The 13,479-nt window shown below is 40.4% G+C and overlaps 1 long non-coding RNA gene across 1 annotated transcript in view; it reads left to right on the forward strand.

Moving 5' to 3' along the window:
* LOC309857769 overlaps nt 1-13,479 on the forward strand; it is a 113,680-nt gene that overhangs the window by 4,033 nt on the left and 96,168 nt on the right. Inside the window, exon 3 of the long non-coding RNA XR_014307901.1 lies at nt 3,871-4,044. This is a non-coding gene — a long non-coding RNA (uncharacterized lncRNA). The remainder of the gene's footprint in view (nt 1-3,870; nt 4,045-13,479) is intronic.

The following is a 13,479-nucleotide window of genomic DNA, read 5'->3' on the forward strand; positions in this document are numbered from 1 at the left end:
GAAACATCCTTTCGCAGATTTCCTCCAGGAGATGCCCTTGTTCTTTAAGGTTAAAATACTCTTACTGTCCACTTGTGTAATTCTCAGTCATTCTTGAAAGCCATTCACCTGTCTTCCGAAGGTGTAACCTTTGGAGTATAGTCACTTGCTCCCTCTTTTGTGGCCTTAAAGGACATTTACACGCAATATCATCATGGTACTCATCAAAATGCCTTAGGAGTACTTACAACCCCTTACAGGTGCAGTTGCGGGAGGGCAGAGACTATTATTCCTCCCCATGCAAGTCACTCCAGGGAACAAACATTTTTGTGTTAGCTAAAATGGTACCATTTTTTTTTTGCAGTTGTTTTGATTTGTTTTATTGAAGTTTTCCCCCCTTTCTGAAAACTATTGACTTGAGTTTAAAAAATAATAATAATAAAAAAAGCCGGTGGCCACATGTACAGGAAAGATAGGTTGTCCTACAAGATGGTCTTTAAGAGCTTTTCTAATCCTCAGATTCTGATTCTGTGTGATGTTGATAGAATTTTAGCTCTGCCTTATTGCATATATTAAACATAGTTATATACCATGTCTTTTGGTATACATTCTATTTGGCAATAAGGTTCTACCTAGAGCAGTACAACCAACGTGCAAATAAAAGAAAATAATTAATTGGATGGAGTGGTTTTAGAATAGAGAAATTTCACCCACATCCATCAGATTAGATTCTATTGAAATTTCTGTGAGTTTCAATAGCTCTCTTTAAAAACTGAAAAGTACTTGTTAAAAAGGATATTCTAAAGGAAAACAGGGCAAAGATCAAGGAATAGAATCTTGAGAGGTGCAATGCTTGAATTGTTGGCAATAAGGGAGGTTATATAAATGAAAGCTCCTTAAAGAGGTGATAGCCCACCTCACAACCTGATAATATAGCCACTAGACATATATAGGAAGTGCTGGTGAAGAAATGAATGGGGAAGGAGAAAAATATTAGCATGTTTGGCTGAGTTACTAAAGGAATGACTCATCCATATCACTTGGAAATCGTATAATTTATAATTTTAAAGCCTACACTACAATGTTTGGCACTGTAGTATATATACATAATTCTTTCATATTTTTCAATTGTTTCTCTATTTGGTCATCACCAGATTCTGTCACACTTCAGATAGTTTCAGAACTAGTAGCATGATATTTCCTTGGCTATTCAATTGGCCCAAACACTTGACATCTTTCATGAAGTCAGTCTGATTTTAATAAAAGAAATTGATTTTAAAATATGGAGAAATAACATTTCCTTGTAAGCTCTCTTGATGGAAAAATGAAATTGTGACAAATATAGTTTCATTTTGAAGCATACAGATGCCCCTCAGACACAAACGAATGGGAAAGAAATTGAAAAGTAATTTTTTCTTTCTTTTTATGAGATACTGCAGCCAGTTCCTCCAAAACAGAGAGCAAAAGCAGTAACTGCATTCATTCAAGAGTTGCTCAGTTCATGGTAAAGTTGAGGAAAAGAACTCATGATACTGTGACTATGGCCTGACCAACCTAGAAAAAATGAGAACACTTTAATTGTTTTGCCTGTAAAAGAAAATCCAAACATTTTACTGTGGTCTCCAAAGCCATTAACGGAGTGACCCTTGCCTGCTCCTCCACTGCTATCTCCTGCCACTCTTTCCTTCACTGACTATACCTGTAACCTCACTGGTTGTAGTATGTGCTATTTTCTGTAGTATTAGGGCTTGTCCACTGTTTCAGATATGGGAAGCACTTATTTCACAGCTCTTCACATGGCTGGCTTCTCATCCTTCCAGTATCAGCACAAATGAGAAAATCCTCAGGGAGGCCTCCCTTGACTATATGATATTAGGAATATATAAGGAATTTCATTACCCTATTGTAGAAGCCAAACTGTATGAATGATCTTACCTGTCTCAGTAGAAGAATGGCTAAATAAATTACTGTATTTCTTTTTTTGTTTTTAAAGATAACATTGATTTTTACAAAGGGAGAGCACATGCATGTGTGAGCATGCTCTTAAGCAGGGGAAGGGACAGAGGAAGAGGGAGAGAGAGTATCCTCAAGCAGACTCCCAGCTGAATGTGGAGCTGATGCAGGACTCAATGCCAGGACCCCGAGATCTGAAATCAGGAGTTGGTCACTTAACCTACTAAGCCACCCAGGTGCCCCAAATACTGTATTTCTATGCAACTGTCAAAATGAAGGAATGAGACCTACATGTACCAGTGTGGATACATTTCAAAAACAATGCTGAATGAAAACAGCAATCTTTTTGATACCATTTCTATCCATTTTTATTTTTTTATTTTTTAAAATTTAGTTTAAATTCCAGTATGGCTAACATACACTGTTATATTATTTTCAGGCATACAGTACATTGATTCAACAATTTTATTCATCACCCCGAGCTCGTCGTGACAAGTGCACTCCTTACTCCCCATCACTTGTTTTATCCATCCCCCCCAACCACCTCCCCTCTGTTAACCATCAGTTTGTTCTCTATACTTAAGAGTCTATTTCTTGCTTTGTCTCTCTTTTTAACTTTGCTCATTTGTTTTGTTTCTTAGTTCTGTCCATTTTTGAAGCACACAAAATAACACTGTATAATTTCATATATTATGGTTAAAGTAAACAATGTAAATGATGACAGCACTTTCAGGATGGTAGTTACTTACAGAGAGGGGTAAGAGGTGAGGTGGTGCTTTGTGGCTATTAGCTATTTGTTATATTTAATGGGTTTACTAAAGAAATACCTGAAGGAAATGTGACAATATCTATTAAATCTGGGTAGGGAGAGATGATTGTTAATATATTCTGTACTTTTCAGGATTTTTAAAGATTTCATAAGTTGTTAAAGTTTAAAGTAAAATGTTTCTGTTAGTATAACTTACACAAGCCAACATAACAACCCCCCAAATCTCAGTGACTTAACAAAGTAAAGTAAGAGTTTATTTCTTGTGCTCACAAAGTTCAGGAAAGATGTACCTGATGGAGAGGCCCACACTATTCTAAGCAGTAACCCAGAGTTCAGGCTTCTTCTACCTTGGAAAGCCATCATTCTAACAGCGAGATTTTTGTATGTCCACCCAAATTCCATTAGTCAGAATTAGTCACATGCCCCTTTTAAAGGCTAGGAGCTGGATCCATCCATGTTGTCTTTCTTATGCCTAGGTAATATTCCCTTGTATATATATTACATCTAATTTATCCATTCATCTATCAATAAACACTTAGGTTACTTCCATAACTTGGTTGTTATATATAATGCTGCCGTGAGGGCCAGAGAGTGAGGGATGGGTGAAATAGGTGAAGGGGATTAAGAGGTACAAATTTCGAGTTGTAAATTGTAGAGATGAAAAGTACAGCATAGAGAATGTAGTCGATGATAATATAACAATGTATATGGAGACAGATGGTGACTACACTTACTGTGGTGAGCATAGCTTAATGTATAAAATTGTTACATCGCTGTGTTGTGCCCCTGAAATTAATGTAACATGGTATATCAACTATACTAAAATAATAAATTCATTTTTAAGATTTTATTATTTATTTTAGAGAGAATAGGGAGAGGAGCAGAGGGAGAGGGACAAGCAGGCTCTGCGCTGAGTGCAGAGCCTGAGTGGGGCTCAGTCTCATGAACTTGAGACCATGACCTGAGCTGAAACCAAGAGTCAAACACTCAACCAACTGAGCTGTCCAGGTGCCCCAATAATAAATTATTTTTTAAAAAAGGCTAGGGAGCTGAGAAATACAGTCTTCTTGTGTGCCTAGGTAGAAAATGGAAATGGTTTGGTGAACAAATAACATTGTTTTTACCAGAAGATTAAAGTAGACTTTTTTCTCTCTCTTTTTTTTCCTTAGGGCACAGCCTCTGGAATCAGATCACTTAGGTTAAAATCCTAGCTTGACCACTTACCATCTGAATGCTCTCCAGCAAGTTATTTCAATTCTTGGGTCTCAAATTCCTCATCTGTAATAATAGTATTTACCTCAGAGGATGATTGTGAAGAATTAATGAGTTAACATTTGCAAACAGTAAGTGATCTACAAGTATTAATTACTACCATCATCATCATGTAGGAGTAATAATTCTTGCATTTGTTTTTTCACCTAATAACCTCTGAACTTACTGTTTTTTTCTATACTCATCTAGCTCTCTCTCTGATAGCCTCAGCACCAAGCATAGTGTGCATAGCTATCTGGCCTAATGAATGAATGGGACAGGTATAGTCTTTCATCTATACACTGTAGTTCTATTTATATTCCATTCCTTTTTTGGGGATTAAGATTGACTTACATATATTTACATGTGAAATGAAGCATTTAGGATTTCTGTGAAAACACTTTAGGGGAAAAAAGTGGGCAGATATAGATGAAATACAATTGGCAACATGTTGAGAGTTATTTTTTTTAAAGATTTTATTTATTTATTTATTTGAGAGAGAGAGAGTGAGAGGGGAGAAGATCCGACGGAGAAGCAGACTCCCTGCAGAGCTGGGATCCCGATGGGGGGACTTGATCCCAGGACTCTGGGCTCATGACCTGAGCCGAAGGTAGTCACTTAGCTGACTGAGCCACCCATGTGCCCATGTTGAGAATTATTAAAGTTGATGATGGATACGTGGAAATTCCTCATCCTCTGTTCCTTCTCTTCTATGGGTGTGAGAATATGCATAATGAAAAGTTTTGAAAAATTGAAAACAGGTAGTCAACTAAAGGTCCAGATCGTTTTCTTTCCTAGTCAATAGCTTCTAATATATAATAAATTAAATATATATTTGAGGGGCACATGGGTGGATCAGTTGGTTAAGCATCTGTCTTTGGCCCAGGTCATGATTCCAGGGTCTTGGGATCAAGTTCCACATCTTGCTCCCTGCTCAGCAGATAATCTTCTCCCTCTCCCTCTCCCTCTGCCCCTGCCACCTGCTTGTGCTCCCTCTCTCTCTCTCAAATAAACAACTAAAATCTTTAACTATATATATTTTAATATATCATGTATTAAGTTTTATATAATACTATATAATATATGTAATAAATTAAATATATATTTAATTTTTCAGATTTTTAAAAAAACTTTATTTGAGAGAGAGACAAAGAGAGCCCAAACGGGGAGGGGGAGAGGGACAAACAGACTCCCTGCTGAGTGGGGAGCCCACTCAGATGTTGGGCTTGATCCCAGGACCCTGGAAACATGACCTGATCCTAAGTCAGATACTTAACTGACTAAGCCACTCAGGCACCCCCATCTTTCAGATTATTAAAACATTTGTGTAATTTATAGAGTGTTTAACATCTAAAAAAACTATCAGGAAACTTAAAATTATACCTGCTTGTAAAAGAGATGAAAGTGTCAAATATTTTAACAACTTTGGTTTCAGGCCTTGAAAGAAGAATGTTTGCAAAAAGCGCTAAAAAAAAAAAAAAAGAAAGAAAGAAAAGAAAAGAAAAGAAAAAGAAACTTATCCCAATATACAATCTTAAAAATTTCTAGCTGTGCTAAAATTCAATGTCTTTTATCCACCTCATGATTACTTTTTAAAAAAAATTTATGGTGAGAACATTCAAGATCTACTCTCTTAGCAACTTCAAATATACAACATATGTTAAGTATAGTCACCATGCTGTTTACTAGATCCCCTGAACTTATTCATTTTATAACTGGAGGTTTATAACATTTGACTAATATCTCTGCATTTCCCTTATCCCCGCCCCTGGCAACCACCAATCTACTCTTTGTTTCTATGAATTTGGCTTCTTTGGATTCCCACACGTAAGTTTGATCATACAGTATGATCTTTGTCTTTCTGTGTCTGACTCACTTTACTTAGCATATTGCCATCAAAGTTTTATCCAAATTACAGGGTTTCCTTCTTCTTTTTTTTTTTTTAAGATTTTCATTTATTTATTAGACAGACATAGATCACAAGGAGGCAGAGAGGCAGAGAGAGAGGGGGAAGCAGGCTCCCTGCCAAGCAGAGAGCCCGATGAGGGGCTTGATCCCAGGACCCTGGGATCATGACCTGAGTGGAAGGCAGAGGCTTTAACCCACTGAGACACCCAGGTGCCCCTCCTTCTTTTTTTAATGGCTAAATAATATTCCTTTGTGTGTATGTATAGAAAAATAGATACCACGTTTTTAAAAATCTGTTCATTCATCAACAGACAGGTTGTTTCCATGTCTTGACTGTTGTGAATGATGTCACAGTGCACATGGAGGTATAGATACCTCTTTGTAAAATTCATCATTTTTTAAATGAGTAATTTCTAATGGGTGAACAAAGGAAAAATAAATAGAAAGAAGAAGGAACCCACTTAGAATATAGTTATACTTTTCGTTAAGAGATAAAAATCTTATCTTGCCTTGTTCTGTCTTTGTTAGGGAAGATCCCTGCCCTCTTGACTTCGAGGAGTAAACCTGCCATCCATAGGTGCTAAAAGTAGAACTTATGATCAGAGTGAGCCTCAGTGCCGCAGACAGCAGGGGTACCATCATGACAGCTCTGGTCCTCATGCCCCCAAGTCCCTTGGCATGATGTAACGGGGCCAGATGGAGACCCTGTGCTCAGTGAGCTGCATCATAACTGAGAAGCCTGGGGCCCATGGTTCAACTCCTTAACTCTTAGCAGTCAGATTGAAACAAGATTACATTCTTGCAGGCATGAGGAGAGAGCTGAGATGTCAGGCCCAGCCGAGCAGTTTGTTAGGGTACCAGGCAGAGCTGAATAGCCCTGCCATCTTGAGGGTGTCCAGCACAGCAGAATAGTTCCATATGGCCAAGCCCGCATGAGTTCATACAACAGGGATGGGATGACAAACCCAGCTGCAGGCTCATGGTGTCACTTGCAGCTGCTGCTTGATTCATACGAACCACGTGACTATTTTGTGATACTGCAGTACTGGGTGAAAGGGAAAAGAAAGCTTTACATGTTCCCACCCCTTCTCCCCACCCCTCACACACGCCTTGTAGGGATGAAGGTGTCCCACCATCAGGTATCAGGGTTATTGTTCTCCTTCCAATGCCATCTAGTTCATTGGTCTAAGTCAGTAGCCACTATGTCTCTCTTCACTCAACTAACTCCCACCTCCACCCAGACCTTCTTCCATTTCAGATGGGCACCATGGGAGAACTTGGTGGAACTTTGATGTCCTCTGTCATCAAGCAGGCCACTGTAGGAATATTCTAGGGCTCGTGAATTTCACCAACTGATTGTTCTCCTCCTGGTCAGTGCTTTTCCACCCCCCCCCAACAACTGAAACTATGTGGTAGCAGAAGCAAAGATTGTAGTCACCTCCCCACTGTGGTCTAACTGCCACCTTAAGATGAAACCAATCAGGCTTCCCAAGAACTAGGACCAGATGAGAAACAGAGAGGAGGGACTAGAGATTTTCAGGGTGGAATCATAAATAGGGAGTACCGAGTCTCCCATTGCTCCCATCCTTTCAGTCTTGACCTTCCCTACTCAGGTGTTCCAAAGGAGATGTTCCCCTTGGAAACCTGATAGGCCATATGGCTGCATTCAGTCTCTCCTGGGTGTAGACCCTTTCTACAAGTGTCCACATGGGCTACATAGATGCCCTGTTGGGCTATAGCAATGGCTTTTCTGAGTTCATAGCCCCACAGAAGGGTGTCTACTACACCAGTCAGTCATCATCTGGGTGCCTGACCTGAGAGCTAAGGCATTAACCACAGCCCAAGAGTCAGGAAAAATATAACATGGGTGGTCCTCAGCAGTACTGCCTAGGGCAAGGGTGATGGCTTTCAGTTTGGCCCATTGTACTGAACCAGTCCACACTGCAGTGTTTCTAACAGAGCTGTTGGGGCTGGACAGCTGCTGCCACCTAGGACACATCGTCAGCTTTTAGTTTGGCTGAGCAGTTAGTAAGCCAAGCCCGAGCATCCTCAGGGACACTCAGAAGTGGGGTCCCTACATAGCTGGAGGCTGCCTGTATGAGTGATCTAGGAGGGGGAGCTACCGTAGCCCCTTAAACTGTGGCCGCAGTATCTTTTTTTTTTTTTTTTAAAGATTTTATTTATTTGGCAGAGAGAGAAATCACAAGTAGGCAGAGAGGCAGGCAGAGAGAGAGAGGGGAGAAAGCAGGCTCCCCGTGGAGCAGAGAGCCTGACGCGGGGCTCAATCCCAGAACCCTGGGATCATGACCTGAGCCGAAGGCAGAGGCTTTAACCCACTGAGCCACCCAGGCGCCCCTGGCCGCAGTATCTTCATGTGAGGAGGATGCACCTGTGGGGCTAGGCCTGCCATTTTCATCAAATAAGAAAAGACTCTTGTGGCTTTCTGACTGTCAGCATGGAGTAGAGGCAACCTAAGAGGATGCTATCTAGGTGCAGTGTAACCCGGAAGTACTGTGTGAGATGCTCGGTCTCTCCAAGTGCCCGCCCAATAGCAGACCGGTTGCTGTGTTGCAAATGGAATGTCGTGGGTAGGTGTCAGGGTGGCAGCAAGTCCAGAACCCCCGAGCACAAGCAGTCTCTCTTCGCCAGAGGTGTACAGCAAGGGTCCAAAAAGCCAGACCCAGGTGGTTACAGTTTATTCCCTTCCTCATATTACTTCATTTCTGATTCTGGCCAGGCAAGTGCATGGCTGTGAGCGAGCACTGGTATTCGAGTGAGTCATAAAAATTGTTATGCTGCTTCCTTGCCCTCCCTTCACCTCATTTTGCCCTCATTAGAGATTAAGGCCTCTGGTCTGCCCTGGGAGTGGAGAAACCCCAACCCCCATCCTCAGTCCCTTTTCTCCTTAAAGGCAGTTAAATCGGAATACATAGTTCACAGCCAAGCAGTAAAGGTGCCAAAGGAGGAATCTGTTGTAAGGCAGCCACTTGGCTTCTTAGTTACTCCAGTAGAGAGAACGATTTCTGTGGAGGGATCTGGTTTCATAGACACACTTTCAGTTCCAGCAGAGTGGACAGCTGTCTGTTGCTCCTCCCCACATGGCTCAATATCGGAACCACATTTCTTTGGTCCTCCCCCTTATTGATCTCCTCTGTGGGTAGCCCCTGCTTGAACAGCCATATCCACATTGCCTTATGGGTCCCTTTGGAGGGAGCTTGATATTCCTTTCCTTAGGTTTGTCTTACATTGCAGAGTCTTTGCCTTGTTTGGGTTGCCCATCTTTATCCCAGGCATTTGTTGGCTCGGTGTCACCACTGCCTACCACAGAGGTCCTCCAAGTACTAAAAGCAAAGATAGTGGAGTCTTCCACCTGGGGCAGGAGTGGGGCAGACCACAACATTCTTTCAGCCATTCTCCGAAGTGAGGGGCTCATCATGGGGGCTCTCATTATGTCCATTTTTTAGTTATTCTGGAACACATACAGCACTCAGGCTTTAAAAAGCTGCTTCTATGGTATTCCATGGAATTTTTATCAGCTTTAGGGAAATCTGGTTTGACCATAATGTAGTCATTGAAACCTAAGTTCAAAGTAGCGAGCGTTGTTGACTGCATAATTCTGTCCCAACTACCTAGTAGTTTGAAGCACATAAGACAGCCTAGCTGCTGCCATTCACCTTTGATCCCTCAGCACGCTGACATACCAGCCAGCTCTTAACAGCTCTCCGCTCATTAGCCAAAGCGGTCCCAGGTGTCCTTCACCACAATGGCTCGACAAAACTGATTTTTGTTGGAATACAGGTTTGTCCCTCAACACAGTGGCTCAACAAAAACTGATTTTTGTTGGACTACAGGTTTGTCCCTGGTGATCTTAGGCTGATAAGGCTAGGATAACTTGGAGTTTCTACAGAGGTATGGTCAAGACCATCACTGCTCTGGACCAGGACCCTTCATGTGATAATAATGCGCACATCTGCAACCCCTTGCATCTCCTCCACTTGAGGCATTTCTTTCCCTGATAATATGGGGTTTGCACTGAATCTGGGCTCTGATGATCTCTTTGGCCCTTTGGTGTCCGATTTGTTATCCCATCCTAGGATTCTAGAGTTCCGATCAGACTTTGGTGTCCTCTGATGAAATATGTCTTTTTTAAAAAGAATTATTTCTTTATTTGAGAGAGAGCACAAGTGGGGGGACTGGGGGAAGGGTGGAGGGAGAGGGAGAAGCAGACTCCCGGATGAGCAGGGAGCCCCATGTGGGACTCCACCCCAAGACTCCGGGATCATGACTGAGCTGAAGGCAAATGCCTAACTGACTGAACCACCCAGACGTCCCTGAAATATGTCCTTTGATACCATCCTCTGTGTACTGTGTGTCCATCATCTTGTATGTTGTCTGAGGACTTGTGGGAAATTGGCCTTGGGAGAGATCTTTATAAATATTCTGCCCTCCAGGAGGCTGTTGATTTTTCCAATGAGCAGCTGAGGTGACTAACTTAAGAGCTAAGGGCCCAAGTCATTTGTGAGTGATATTTTTATGTTTAACTGAGTGTCAGGTAATTTCTCAGGGAGTTGTTTGCTAACGAACTTCCTAACTTCTGGTGTAACTTCCCTGAGGATAATTTGGAATTGTAGTGCCCACCTTAGGTAACTTTGACATAAGGAAGATTGTTCATCTGAGAGGCGCTTTAGAAAAAAAGGAAACAAACTCACAAGGAGACTGTCCTATCTGAAAAAAGAGAAATCACATTATTTTTCCATATATTGAGTATTAGCAAGTACTGACTTTTCAGTGGTATGGCCTGAAAAATTATCAAGACCCCAAGTTATTCATTAAAACACCTCTAATGACTCTTGTGGGAAGGTGTATATAACCATATGTCAAAATGGGTGTTTAGCTTTTACAATGCTAACTTCATTCTGAAACTGGCTCCTTCTTTTTTCTCTTTACCTCACTGGGGAAATTTTAAAGATAATCAGAAAAATTATTTTGTCATTAGGTGCATATTCTAGGTATATCTGATACAGGTAGTCATAAATGTTTATGAAGAAGAAATAAAAAATATAAACTGTTTCTTTCACTTTAAAAACATATGAAAAGTAAGTAGTGCTTTTTTTTTTTTTTTACTATAGTTACAGGTAAGAAGAATGTCTTCTCTTGGTTTTAATTTGTAGAATTGTAGAATTTGTAGAATTAATGCAAGTCAGTGTTCTAGTTTATATAACTAATGCTAAATTTCTCATTATTTAGACTTCCTAAATTTCTTATATTGGTCCTATGGAACAAACACATTTTCATTGTTTGCACAAAATGTTAAAGATTACAAAATAAAAAACGATGTTTCACTAGATGACAGTTTATCAGACATCTTGTATCCAGATCTTTAGTTAACATCTGTTTAGATTCTAAATGTTAGATTGAATTCATTGACAAATAATCTTTGGATACATGTACAAAAAGATATAAAATTTTGGTCACTAAATGTAGTTTCAACTTACTCTCATTCATATAAGTTACAAAACTGTTGTAAGTTGATGGAACATTCCATTGCTTTAGATCACTGACACGTGCTTATTTTGCCCCATAAAATTTATTAATATAATTTAAAAAGTGTATGCAGGGAAAATTAGCTAGAAGGTTCTTGATTTCCTGTCTATTAGTTTTCTCTGGGTCTGGAGAAAAAAGTTGACTGTGTAGATTAAAGGAGATAATAAAAATAATTATACAAAATATAATACCATAAAATATGAATATGCATGCAGGAAAATAGATATTACTTGTTTGTTACTTACAGAAATTACTAGTCTATTAAAATAGTGATTTCAGTGTAATACATATTTTAAGGAGCGCCTCAGTGGCTCAGTCAGTTAAGTGTTCCATTCTTTATTTCAGCTCAGGTCATGATCTCAGGGTTGTGAAATTGAGCCCCACGTCAGCCTCCATGCTCAGTGGGGAGTTCGCTTGAAATTCTCTCTCCCTCTCCCTCTGTCTCTCCTCCCACTAGCTCTAAGTAAATAAATAAGATCTTTAAAAAATACATTTTAATATGTTAACACTAATTATTTCTTAAAATTAAAGTCTTTACTTTTATTGTCAATTTACCTTGCTGTATATTTACATTCAAACACATTCACATGAAGGTATATTAAGGAGTGGTGTCACTGAACATTGCAGAGTGAGAGAACTCCAGGGCTGCATCCTTCCATAGAAGCAAGTAATGAGCTGGCAAAAATTATCAGAATCGACTTTTGTAGAATCTAGTCAAACACTTGGAACAACCAGAGGAAAGCTTGGTGAAGACAAAAGCTGCTGAGTTATGGAAAGAGAGCACGGTGAAATTTTAAATTGCCCACATATAGTTTCCATACCTTAGATTGGCAGCACCCAGGAGGACAGCAGCTCGCACTCTAGGCACAGGTTGCTAGTGCCCAAGAGAGCAATATGGACCTTACTCTTAAGTAATTTTAATTGTGGGTTTAGATTTGTCTGGTGGCTCTCTAAAGGACCTGCACAACACTTACCTTTGTTTCTGTCAACTCAGAGCATTCCTGGACCACCAGCAGCTTCCCAAGGCCCTTTTGCTCAAAGTATTTAAAGGCCTTTGTATTGGCTGTAACAGCCTGGGGGCAAGGGACAACAGTCAGGATGACAAATAAACAGATCATAGGCCTAATTGGGAAGAGAAAGAAAGAAGATGCATGGGGAAATAAGGACTCCTGGCAGCTCCCACCTGTACTTGGGAATCAAGAAGTCCACATATATGACCAGGACTAGATGAATGCTCAAAAGAACCTCAAAAGATCTAAGCTTTTGCCTCCAGCTGGACTTCAGGCTCCAAGCAAGCAGGATGTGAAGGCTAAGGCGGAGTTGAAAATGAGCCTGGCTAATCGTTAGAGAAGTGCTCCCATATTGAGCCAATCCACGAAGACTGAGAGAGTAGTTTTTTTCTTTTGCCTTCCTTCTTCCCCTTGTCCTTGTTCTCCTCTTCTTCCTCCTTCCCTTGCTCTTCCTCTTCTCTTCTGGTATTTAAGGAAACTGTTAAAACACTAATTGAACACAAAGCTAATAGAACAGAGGCTTAGGTAGCCACATGTGAGAAAGAATATAGCCTTTACAAAAATAGTTTAGAAAAGTCACTGAACAGGGGTGCCTGGATGGTGCAGTGGGTTGGGCCTCTGCCTTCGGCTTGGGTCATGATCTCAGGGTCCTGGAATCCAGCCCTGCATTGGGCTCTCTGCTCAGCGGGGAGCCTGCTTCCTCCTCTCTCTGCTTGCCTCTCTGCCTACTTGTGATCCTTCTCTCTGTTAAATGGATAAATAAAATCTTTTTAAAAAGTCACTGAACAAGCAAGCAACAGTAGAATAATGGATTAAAGTTGAGAATTCAGAAATAAACCTGTGTATTTATGGCCAACTGGTTTTTGACAAAATTGCCAAGCCCATTCAATGAGGGAGGAATTATCTCTTCAACAAATGGTGCCAGACAACTAGATATCCACATGCAAAAGGATGCAATTGGATCCTTATACTATGTACAAAAGTTAGCTCAAAAATGGATCAAAGACCCAAATGTAAAAGCTAAAACTATACAACCCTTAGAAGAAAACATAGGGGTAAAAATCT

The sequence above is a fragment of the Mustela nivalis genome (assembly GCF_964662115.1).
Source record: "Mustela nivalis genome assembly, contig: HAP1_SCAFFOLD_1223, whole genome shotgun sequence".
NCBI lineage: Eukaryota > Metazoa > Chordata > Mammalia > Carnivora > Mustelidae > Mustela > Mustela nivalis.